This window comes from Arachis stenosperma, chromosome 4 (genome assembly GCF_014773155.1).
Source record: "Arachis stenosperma cultivar V10309 chromosome 4, arast.V10309.gnm1.PFL2, whole genome shotgun sequence".
Lineage (NCBI taxonomy): Eukaryota > Viridiplantae > Streptophyta > Magnoliopsida > Fabales > Fabaceae > Arachis > Arachis stenosperma.
In genome coordinates, this window is record NC_080380.1 from 116,850,906 (window position 1) to 116,863,772 (window position 12,867).

General features: G+C 38.1%; 1 non-coding gene across 1 annotated transcript; it reads right to left on the reverse strand.

Annotated features, from left to right (window-relative positions):
* Positions 1-8,421: 8,421 nt before the first annotated feature.
* Positions 8,422-8,529, reverse strand: LOC130977937 (small nucleolar RNA R71). Its single transcript, XR_009085606.1, has one exon. It is a non-coding gene; the product is annotated as a small nucleolar RNA R71 (small nucleolar RNA).
* Between the last annotated feature and the right edge of the window lie 4,338 nt (positions 8,530-12,867).

A 12,867-nucleotide genomic window follows, 5' to 3' on the forward strand; every position in this document is an offset into this window, starting at 1 on the left:
ATGTGAGTTAGGTTAACTCAATATTTTCGAGGGAAATTTTTAAATTACAGACGGATTTTTTGTCTGTAATAATTTAATAAAACTCATCATTTTGTCTATTTAATTACAGACGGAAAATCCATCTGTAATTATTTTCTACGAAAAAAATTAATTTTTCCGACGAAATTATCGATGAATTCTCTTTTCCGTCTGTAATTTATGCTAATTCATTTTTTTGTTTTCCGACAAAAAAGCCCTTTGAAATTTTGTATGTATTTCCATAGGATAAAATCCGTCGGAAATATCCGTCTGTAATAACTAATTTTCTAGTAGTGTGCTGATGGAGGACCTAGTCTCTGTCATGAAACTGTGAGTGGTCTTAGAGAGATCGAAGACTATAGTGCCTAAGTCAAAAGGCTCTGCTTAGAAGTCTCCATCTGTTGCTGAGAAGGTGAGAATGGTCTGTTATTGAACCTATTCTGGTTTATTCCACCTTGATTGTTGTTGAAGCCTTGTTGAGGCTTCTGTTGATCCCTCCATGAAAAGTTGGGATGATTCCTCCATGATGGGTTGTAGGTGTTTCCATAAGGCTCATTGTTGGTATTCCCAGAGAAATTTCCCATATAGTTAACCTCCCCCATCATGGGTTGATTTGGATCATAGGCATCTCCTTCATAGGAGGCTTCTTGAGTGCTGCCAGTTACAGCTTGTATTCCAGTCAAATGCTGAGAAATCATGTTGACATGTTGGGTCAGAATCTTGTTCTGAGCCAATATGACATTCAGAGTGTCTACCTCCATGACTCCTCTCTTCTGAGTAGCTCCACTGTTCACAGGGTTCCTCTCAAAAGTGTACATATATTGGTTGTTAGCAACCATGTTAATGAGTTTCTGTGCCTCTTCAGGCATTTTCTTCAAGTGGAGTGATCCACCTACAGAGTGGTCTGATGACATCTTGGATAATTCAGAGAGGCCATCATAGAAAATATCTAGCATAATCCAATCTGAGATCATATTAGGAGGGCTCCTTCTGATCAGTTGCTTATACCTCTCTCAGGATTCATAGAGGGATTCACCCTCTTTCTATCTGAAGGTTTAAACTTCTACCCTAAGCTTGCTCAGCTTCTGAGGTGGAAAGAACTTGGTCAAGAATGCATTGACCACCTTCTCCCAAGAGTTTAGGCTTTCCTTAGGCTGAGAATCTAGTCAAAGCCTAGCTCTGTCCCTTACAGCAAAAGGGAAAAATATAAGCTTGTAAACGTCAGGATATGCTCCATTGGTCTTGACAGTATCACAGATCTACAAGAAATTAGAGATGAATCTGTTGGGATCTTCCTGTAAAAATTCATAAAACTGGCAGTTTTGTTGAACTAGCGTGACCAGTTGAGACTTCAGATCAAAGTTATTTGCACCAATGGCAGGTATGGAGATGATGCGCTCATAGAAGTCAGAAATGGGGGCAGTAAAGTAACCAAGGATCTTTCTTGTGTTTCCTCCATCATTAGGATTGGCTGCCATGTTTGTATTTTCAACTTCTTGTTTAAAAAGCTCTGTGAGGTTTCCTCCGGAGTGTTGTGCTCTAGTTTGTTGTAAATGCTTCCTTAGAGTTCTCTCAGGTTCAGGATCAAAGAGAGGTTCTTCATCTTGGTTCCTAATCATAAACAAGAAAATAAAACCAAGAAAGAGAAAGAATGGGAGTTTCTATGTCAGAGTATAAAGAACTCCCAGTGAGATAGGAAGAAAAAGAAAATAAAGGTGTGTTTTATTTAAAAGAATAATTTCAAAAATAGAGAGGGGATGAGAGATGAAATTTTCGACAATAAAGAAAGAAAGAAGAAGAGGGTTTTTGAAAATAATGAGGGAGAAAGAAGTAGGAGATTTTCGAAAATAGAAGAGAGAGAAAAGGAACCAAAGAATTGGAAAGAAAAAGATTTGATTTGAAAATTTTGAAAGAGAAAGTTAAGAAAAGATTTTGAAATTTAATTTTTTTGAAAGAATAAGTCAAACAAGATAAGATAAGATTTGAAAATCAAAAGATAAGAAAGATAAAGATGAGGAATCTAGAAAGATAAGATATAATTTTGAAATTTGAATTTTAAAATTTGAATTTAAAACAAGATAAGATATCAGAATTTGAAATTCAAAGAAAAGGAAAGATAAGATTTTAAAATTTTAAAATTTAAACTTTACTAACAAGAAAACACTAAACTTAAAATTTTTAAACTAAGACAAGAAAAGATAGAAAAGATTTTGAAAATTTGAATAAAGATAAAGCAAATATTTTTGTATATTTTTTTCGAATTATTAAAGAAAAAGAAAAGAAAAACAACTAAGAGACACCAAACTTAAAAATTTTAAGATCAAAGACACTAGTTTTTTTTTTTGAAAATTAAAAGAAAAACACCAAAAGACACCAACTTTAAAAATTTTAAAATCAAACTAGAAAAATTTCCAAGAAAGTTTTGAACATCAAGAAAGAAAACAAGAACAATTTTGAAAATTAAAAAAAAAAGATGAAAACAAAAAGGGACACCAAACTTAAAAATTGACACAAGACTGAAACAAAAGATATATATTACTAAAGAAAAGAAAATGTTTTGAAAAAGAAAACAAGAAACACAAGTAAAAGAGCAAATAAACTGTAAAAAGTACCTAATCGAAGCAACAAGATAGTCCGGTAGTTTGTCAATCTGGAACAATCCCCGACAATGGCACCAAAAACTTCGTGCGCAAATTTTAACTCCGCACAACTGAACCGGCAAGTGCACCGGGTTGTCCAAGTAATACCTCTGGTGTGTGAGGGTCGAATCCCACGAGGATTGTTGGATTGAGCAAGCAATGGCTACCTTGTAAATCTTAGTCAGGCGATTAGAAAAGATGATTGTTTGTTTGAAAGTATAAACGAATAGTAAAAGAAAGAAATACCAGATTGATATAAAAACAGTGATAAGGATTTAGTTAAGGTTTCGGAGATGCGTATTCTTTCCGGATTAACTTTTCTTACTGTCTACTTCAATAAAGAATTATTCATTCAATGGTAGTCGTAAGTGATTAACTCATGTCCTCTCATCAAGTTAATCTCTTTTAAACCATAGCAGTCCACCATATTCGAGCAACTCATGTCATCTCCTCAAGTTAACTCATAGTTTCTCACTATAGCCAAAGATGAAGGCCTAAGCAATCCACTCCCCTTTGTGATCCTACTCAAAACGCAACAAAAAAAGTTGAATCTTCCGGATCAGAGAATGCTGCTTTTCTGACTCTAGCCTTAGCGCCACAGAGACCTCAGTAACCCACGACCAACGGGATTTCATCTCACATATCCAAAGTAAGCTTAGGTACTCTCTTGGAAATTACGATGTATTTTCTAGCTGTAGCTCAATGCTATCCGGGTCAGGACTCGCACAGAACCGATGTAGAATAGGGATGAATGTCACGTTTCACCCTTGAGAATGCATCAAGGAATAGAATCAGACATGTATTGAAATAGAGACAGTAATATTATTAGTCCATGAGAATTAGCAGAGCTCCTAGCTCTAACTTAGGAAGTTTAGTTGCTCAAACTGTACAAAAGGTAGTGTATTCGAAAAATAGGGTGGAAGAAGCTCCTTAACATGGGTGATCTTCTCCTATATATAATAACCTAATAACTAAGAAGTAAAAAAATATGATCGACTATACTAGCGGTGCAAAAATCCACTCTTGGGCCCACTTTGGTTGATGCTTGGGCTGAGCTTGGCGTCCAACTTAAAGAATGGGCATTGAACGCCCATTAGGGTGGGTTTTCCATGCTGCCATCTACTCCTTGGTTGGATATGAACACCAAAAATGGGGTGAATTGGGCGTTCAATGCTGGCTTGAGTCCCCTTGGAGAGTTGAACGCCAGAAAGGGAGTGCATTGGGCGTTCAACACTCAATATGAGCAGTCTCCTTTGAAGAAAATTACAAAACGTTATATATTTCTGGAAAACTCTGAAAGTTAGCTTTTCAACGCCGTTGTGAACGCATCATTTGGACCTTTGTAGCTCCAGAAATGCTTGTTTGAATGCATAGAGGTCATAATCTGACAACATCTGCTATGCTTTCCTTGCCTCTAACTCGAACTTTGCCAAAACTACTAGATTTCAGCCAGAAATTACTAGAAATTATAAGAAAACACAACAACTCAAAGTAGAATCCAAAAATGTAAATTTTGCAATAAAACCTACTAAAACATATTAAAACTCAACTAAACAAAACTAAAATACTAAGAAAATAATATCAGAAATCGTTTAATTATCCGCTCATTATTTAGCCGAGTCTAAGATTTCTTTAAAAGAGGTTTATTTAAATTTATTTGAACGATGAGGTGGAATTAAAGATTATAGCTGAAAGAAGGAATGATTAAAGCTTAAGGTTTAAAGTCTAAAGTTTAAGGTTTGAGTAATTAAGGTTTAAGGTTTAAAATTAAGTTTTAAGGAATTAAGGAATAGGGTTTAAAGGTTTGAGAAAAAAATATTAGGGAAAATGATTAAGGAAAATCAAGTAAAATGAATTAAAGAATTTAATTTTAAGCACAATCTTGTGAGGATGACAAAACGAAATGCTCATTTGAGATATTGTGCATGAGGCTAAGTGGAAACAGTGACACGTAACACCTACTTGAGACCTGAAGGATGAGACTCAGTGGGGACAATGATACGTGATGAGCGGATAATTTAAACGATTTTTGGCATTGTTTTTAGTATGTTTTAGTTAGTTTTTATTATATTTTTATTAGTTTTTAGTTAAAATTTACTTTTCTGGACTTTACTATGAGTTTGTGTATTTTTCTGTGATTTCAAGTATTTTGTGGCTGAAATTGAGGGACCTGAGCAAAAATCTGATTCAGAGGCTGAAAAGGACTGCAGATGCTGTTGGATTCTGAACTCCCTGCACTCGAAGTGGATTTTCTAGAGCTACGGAGACCCAATTGGCGCGTTCTTAATTGCGTTGGAAAGTAGACATCCTGGGCTTTTCAGCAATGTATAATAGTCTATACTTTGCCCGAGATTTGATGGCTCAAACAGGCGTTCCAAGTCAGCTCAAGAATTCTGGCGTAAAACGCCGGAACTGGCACAGGAATGGGAGTTAAACGCCCAAACTGGCACAAAAGCTGGCTTTTAACTCCAAGAAAAGTCTCTACACATGAAAGCTTCAATGCTCAGCCCAAGCACACACCAAGTGGGCCCGGAAGTGGATTTTTATGTCATTTACTCATCTTTGTAAACCCTAAGCTACTAGTTCTCTACAAATAGGACCTTTTGCTATTGTATTTTCATCTTTTGATCTTTGGATCTTTTGATCACTTTAGATCTTAGGATCATCTTTGGACGTCTAGTTCTTAGATCATGGGGGCTGGCCATTCGGCCATGCCTAGACCTTGTTCTTATGTATTTTTAACTGTGGAGTTTCTACACACCATAGATTAAGGTGCGGAGCTCTGCTGTACCTCGAGTATCAATGCAATTACTATTGTTCTTCTATTTAATTCTGCTTATTCTTGTTCTAAGATATCACTTGTTCCTTAACTTGATGAATGTGATGATCCGTGACACTCATCATCATTCTCACCTATGAACGTGTGCCTGACAACCACCTCCGTTCTACCTTAGATTGAGTGTTTATCTCTTGGATTCCTTAATCAGAATCTTCGTGGTATAAGCTAGAATTGATGGCGGCATTCAAGAGAATCCGGAAGGTCTAAACCTTGTCTGTGGTATTCTGATTAGGATTCAAGGATTGAATGACTGTGACGAGCTTCAAACTCGTGATTGTGGGGCGTTAGTGACAGACGCAAAAGAATCAATGGATTCTATTCCGACATGATCGAGAACCGACAACTGAATAGCCGTGCTGTGACAGAGCGCGTTGAACATTTTCACTGAGAGGATGGGAGGTAGCCATTGACAACGGTGAAACCCTACATACAGCTTGCCATGGAAAGGAGTAAGAAAGATTGGATGAAGACAGTAGGAAAGCAGAGAGACGGAAGGGACAAAGCATCTCCATACGCTTATCTGAAGTTCTCACCAATGAATTACATAAGTATCTCTATCTTTATTTTATGCTTTATTCATAAATCCTCCATAACCATTTGAATATGCCTGCCTGAGATTTACAAGATGACCATAGATTGCTTCATACCAACAATCTCCATGGGATCGACCCTTACTCGCGTAAGGTTTATTACTTGGACAACCCAGTGCACTTGCTGGTTAGTTGTGCGAAGTTGTGATAAAGAGTTGAGATTGCAATTGAGCGTACCATGTTGATGGCGCCATTGATGATCACAATTTCGTGCACCAAGTTTTTGGCGCCGTTGCCGAGGATTATTTGAGTTTGGACAACTGACGGTTCATCTTGTTGCTTTGATTAGGTATTTTTCTTCAGAATTTTTAAGAATGAATTCTAGTGCTTCAAGGTGATGTTTTCATCATCACCAAAGCTGATTGATTCTCATCAATTTAGCTCTTGAATGCAATGTCCTGCTGAAGCTTGGCTAGCCATGTCTAATTTCTTTAGACTAAAGCTTTAGACTAACATTGCATGATTCCTGGAATTCTTATTAAAAATTTTGAATCTCTTTATTTTCTTTTCCACATAATTTTCGAAAAAACCAAAAAAATTACAAAATCATAAAAACCAAAAATATTTTATGTTTCTTGTTGAGTCTAGTGTCTCATTTTAAGTTTGGTGTCAATTGCATATTTATATTCTTCTTGCATTTTTTCGAATTCATTCATGTGTCTTCATTAATCTTCAAGTTGTTCTTGATGATTTCCTTGCTCTGATCTTTACATTCTCTTGTCTTGAGTGTTTTGTTGTTTCTCATATGCATTCTCAATTTGTTAGTGTCAATAGTATACAAACTTCTAAGTTTGGTGTCTTGCATGCATTGTTTATTTGATCTTAGTTTCATTTTGATTATTCCTCATCATTAAAAATTCAAAAAAAAATTTTAATTTGTGTCTTTTCAAGTCAATCATACAGAGAATTGAAGATTCAGAACATACAGCAGAGGAATTACACAGAAAAAGCTGGGCGTTCAAAACGCCCAGTAAGGAAGGAAAACTGGCGTTTAAACACCAGCCAGAGTGCCTGGTTGGGCGTTTAACGCCCAAAAGGGTAGAGTTTTGGGCGTTAAATGCCAGAATGGATACCATTCTGGGCGTTTAACGCCAGGATGGCACAAGAGGAAAGATTCTGTTTTTAATGCAAATTTTTTTTCAAGTTTTCATAATTTTTCAAAATCAAATCTTTTTCAGATCATATCTTTTCAATCATATATTTTCAAAATCAATTTCTTTCCATTTTTCAAAATACTTGCTAACAATTAATGATTTGATTCAACATTTCAAGTTGCCTTTTCTGTTGAGAAAGGTTTAATGTCTGAATCATATCTTTTAAATTTTTTGTTAGCCAAGTCATTAATTTTCAAAATCAAATCTTTTTAAATTGTTTTTCAAATCATATCTTCTCAATCATATCTTTTTAAAACCATAACTTTTCAATCATATCTTTTTAATCACATCTTTTTCAAAATAGTTTTCAATCATATCTTTTTGATTTCTAATTTCAAAATCTTTTTCAAAAATTACTTAATTTCTTTCCCAATCTTATTTTTCGAAAATCATTTACCATTTTTCAAAATTTCTTTTAATTAATTCACTTTAATTTTCGAAAATTTCTTCCCCTCTTCTCACATCCTTCTATTTATGGACTAACACTCCTCCTCAATGCAGAATTCGAACTCTATCTTTCTTGATAAGTTCGAATTCTTCTACATCTCCCTTCTATTTTTCTTTTCCTCTGACACCTCAAGGAATCTCTATACTATGACATAGAGGATTCCATATTTTTTTGTTCTCTTCTCTTTCATATGAGCAGGAGCAAAGACAAAAGCATTCTTGTTGAGGCTGACCCTGAACCTGAAAGGACCTTGAAGCGAAAGCTAAGAGAAGCTAAAGAACAACTCTCTGTAGAGGACCTAACAGAAATCTTCAAACAAGAAGAAGACATGGCAGTCGAAAACAACAACAATGCCAATAATGCAAGGAAGGTGCTGGGTGACTTTACTGCACCTACTCCTGACTTCTATGGGAGAAGCATCTCTATCCCTGCCATTGGAGCAAACAACTTTGAGCTTAAGCCTCAATTAGTTTCTCTAATGCAACAGAATTGCAAGTTCCATGGACTTCCATTGGAAGATCCTCATCAGTTTTTAGCTGAATTCTTGCAAATCTGTGACACTGTCAAGACTAATGGGGTTGACCCTGAGGTCTACAGACTTATGCTATTCCCTTTTGCTGTAAGAGACAGAGCTAGGATATGGTTGGACTCACAACCTAAAGAAAGCCTGAACTCTTGGGAAAAGCTAGTCAATGCCTTCTTGGCAAAGTTCTTTCCACCTCAAAAATTGAGTAAGCTTAGAGTGGAAGTTCAAACCTTCAGACAGAAGGAAGGTGAATCCCTCTATGAAGCTTGGGAAAGATACAAACAATTGATCAGAAAGTGTCCCTCTAACATGCTTTCTGAATGGAGCATCATAGGTATCTTCTATGATGGTCTGTCTGAACTGTCCAAGATATCATTGGACAGCTCTGCTGGAGGATCTCTTCATCTGAAGAAGACGCCTGCAGAAGCCCAAGAACTCATTGAGATGGTTGCAAATAACCAATTCATGTACACTTCTGAAAGGAATCCTGTGAACAATGGGACGAATCAGAAAAAAGGAGTTCTTGAGATTGATACTCTGAATGCCATACTGGCTCAGAACAAAATATTGACTCAGCAAGTCAATATGATTTCTCAAAGTCTGTCTGGAATGCAAGCTGCACCAGGCAGTACTAAGGACGCTTCATCTGAAGAAGAAGCTTATGATCCTGAGAACCCTTCAATGGAAGAGGTGAATTACATGGGAGAACCCTATGGAAACACCTATAATCCTTCATGAAGAAATCATCTAAATCTCTCATGGAAGGATCAACAGAGACCTCAACAAGGTTTCAACAACAATAATGGTGAAAGAAACAGGTTTAGCAATGGCAAGCCTTTTCCATCATCTTCTCAGCAACAGACAGAGAATTCTAAGCAGAGCCACTCTGACTTAGCAACCATGGTCTCTGATCTAATCAAAACCACTCAAAGTTTCATGACTGAAACAAGATCCTCCATTAGAAACTTGGAGGCACAAGTGGGACAGTTGAGCAAGAAAATTACTGAACTCCCTCCTAGTACTCTTCCAAGCAATACAGAAGAGAATCCAAAAGGAGAGTGCAAGGCCATCAACAATGCCGAATTTGGAGAGGAGGAAGAGGCAGTGATCGCCACTGAGGAAGACCTCAATGGACATCCACTGGCCTCCAATGAGTTCCCTAATGAGGAACCATGGGAATCTAAGGCTCACACTGAGACCATAGAGATTCCATTGGATTTACTTCTGCCATTCATGAGCTCTGATGAATATTCTTCCTCTGAAGAGGATGAAGATGTCACTGAAGAGCAAGTTGCTAAGTACCTTGGAGCAATCATGAAGCTAAATGACAAGTTATTTGGTAATGAGACTTGGGAGGATGAACCCCTTTTGCTCACCAAAGAACTGGATGACTTGTCTAGGCAGAAATTACCTCAAAAGAGACAGGACCCTGGGAAGTTCTCAATACCTTGTACCATAGGTACCATGACCTTTGAGAAGGCTCTGTGTGACCTAGGGTCAAGCATAAACCTCATGCCTCTCTCTGTAATGGAGAAGCTAGGGATCTTTGAGGTACAAGCTGCAAGAATCTCACTAGAGATGGCAGATAATTCAAGAAAACAAGCTTATGGACTTGTAGAGGATGTTCTGGTAAAGGTTGAAGACCATTACATCCCTGCTGATTTCATAGTCCTAGAGTCTGGGAAGTGCATGGATGAATCCATCATCCTTGGCAGACCCTTCCTAACCACAGCAAAGGTTGTGATTGATGTTGACAGAGGAGAATTGATCATTCAAGTGAATGAAAAATCCTTTGTGTTTAAGGCTCAAGGATATCCCTCTGTAAGCATGGAGAGGAAGCATGAAGAGCTTCTCTCAAAACAGAGTCAAACAGAGCCCCCACAGTCAAACTCTAAGTTTGGTGTTGGGAGGCCACAACCAACTTCTAAGTTTGGTGTTGAACCCCCACATTCAAACTCTAAGTTTGGTGTTGGGAGGTTCCAACATTGCTCTGAGTATCTGTAAAGCTCCATGAGAGCCCACTGTCAAGCTACTGACATTAAAGAAGCGCTTGTTGGGAGGCAACCCAATGTTATATTTATCTATTTTCCTTTGTTATTTTATGTTTTCTATAGGTTGATGATCATGGGAAGTCACAAAAATAATTGAAAAAGCAAAAACAGAATAAAAAACAGACAAAAAAAACAGCACACCCTGGAGGAAAACTTGCTGGCGTTTAAACGCCAGTGAAGACAGCAAAATGGGCGTTTAACGCCCAGTCTGGCACCATTCTGGGCGTTTAACGCCAGAAAGGGGCACCAGACTGGCGTTTAACGCCAGGAATGGGCAAGAAGCTGGCGTTAAACGCCAGAAATGGGCACCAGCCCGGCGTTTAACGCCAGGATTGGCAACAAGAGCATTTTTGCTCGCCACTTGGTGTAGGGATGAATTATCCTTGACACCTCAGGATCTGTGGACCCCACAGGATCCCCACCTACCCCACCACTCTCTCTCTTCTTCACCCATTCACCAATCACCTCAACACCTCTTCCCCAAAAACCCCTCACCTATCAAATTCCACCATTCTCTCCACCACTTACATCCATCCTTCATAAAACCCCACCTACCTTACCATTCAAATTCAAACCACTTTCCCTCCCAAACCCACCCATACATGACCGAACCCTACCCCTCTCTCCTCCCTATATAAACCCATCTTCACCCCCTCATTTTCACACAACCTAAACACTACTTCTCCCCTTAGCTGAACCACCAAGCCACCTCCATCTCCTCTATTTCTTCTTCTTCTACTCTCTTCTTTCTTCTTTTGCTCGAGGACGAGCAAACCTTCTAAGTTTGGTGTGGTAAAAGCATTGCTTTTTGTTTTTCCATAACCATTTATGGCACCTAAGGCCGGAGAAACCTCTAGAAAGAGGAAAGGGAAGGCAAAAGCTTCCACCTCCGAGTCATGGGAGATGGAGAGATTCATCTCAAGGGTGCATCAAGACCACTTCTATGAAGTTGTGGCCATGAAGAAGGTGATCCCCGAGGTCCCTTTCAAACTCAAAAAGAGTGAATATCCGGAGATCCGACATGAGATTCAAAGAAGAGGTTGGGAAGTTCTTACCAATCCCATTCAACAAGTCAGAATCTTAATGGTTCAAGAGTTCTATGCCAATGCATGGATCACCAAGAACCATGATCAAAGTGTGAACCCGGACCCAAAGAATTGGCTTACAATGGTTCGAGGGAAATACTTAGATTTTAGTCCGGAAAATGTAAGGTTGGCATTCAACTTGCCCATGATGCAAGGAGATGAACACCCTTACACTAGAAGGGTCAACTTTGATCAAAGGTTGGACCAAGTCCTCATAGACATTTGTGAAGAGGGCACTCAATGGAAGAGAGATTCAAGAGGGAAGCCGGTTCAACTGAGAAGGCATGATCTCAAGCCCGTGGCTAGGGGATGGTTGGAGTTTATCCAACGCTCAATCATTCCCACTAGCAACCGGTCCGAAGTTACTATAGACCGGGCTATCATGATTTATAGCATCATGATTGGAGAGTAAGTAGAAGTTCATGAGGTTATAGCCCAAGAACTTTATAAGGTGGCGGACAAGTCCTTTACCTTGGCAAGGTTAGCCTTTCCTCATCTCATTTGTCACCTCTGTTATTCAGTTGGAATTAACATAGAAGGAGACATCCTCATTGATGAGGACAAGCCCATCACTAAGAAGAGGATGGAGCAAACAAGAGATCCCACTCATCATAAAATCCCTGAGATGCCTCAAGGGATGCACTTTCCTCCACAAAACTACTGGGATCAAATCAACACCTCCCTAGGAGAATTGAGTTCCAACATGGGACAACTAAGGGTGGAGCACCAAGAACATTCTATCCTCCTCCATGAAATTAGAGAAGATCAAAGAATCATGAGAGAGGAACAACAAAGGCAAGGAAGAGACATTGAGGAGCTCAAGCGCTCCATAAGATCTTCAAGAGGAAGAACAAGCCGCCATCACTAAGTTGGACCCGTTCTTTAATTTCCTTGTTCTTTATTTTTCTGTTTTTCGAATTTTCATGCTTATGTTTATCTATGTTTGTGTCTTATGATCATTAGTGTCTTAGTGTCTATGCCTTAAAGTTATGAATGTCCTATGAATCCATCACCTTTCTTAAATGAAAAATGTTCTTAATTGAAAAAGAGAAGAATTACATGAATTTTTGAATTTTATAACAGATTAATTATTTTGATGTGGTGGCAATACTTTTGATTTCTGAATGTATGCTTGAACAGTGCATATGTCTTTTGAATTTGTTGTTCATGAATGTTGGCTCTTGAAAGAATGATGAAAAAAGGAGACATGTTACTGAGGATCTGAAAATTCATAAAAATAATTCTTGAAGCAAGAAAAAGCAGTGAACACAAAAAAAAGAGAAAAAAAAGAGAAAATAAAGTCGTGATCCAAGGCAAAAAGAGTGTGCTTAAGAACCTTAGACACCTCTAATTGGGGACTCTAGCAAAGCTGAGTCACAATCTGAAAAGGTTCACCCAATTATGTGTCTGTGGCATGTATGTATCCGGTGGTAATACTGGAAGACAGAGTGCTTTGGGCCACGGCCAAGACTCATAAAGTAGCTGTGTTCAAGAATCATCATACTTAACTAGGAGAA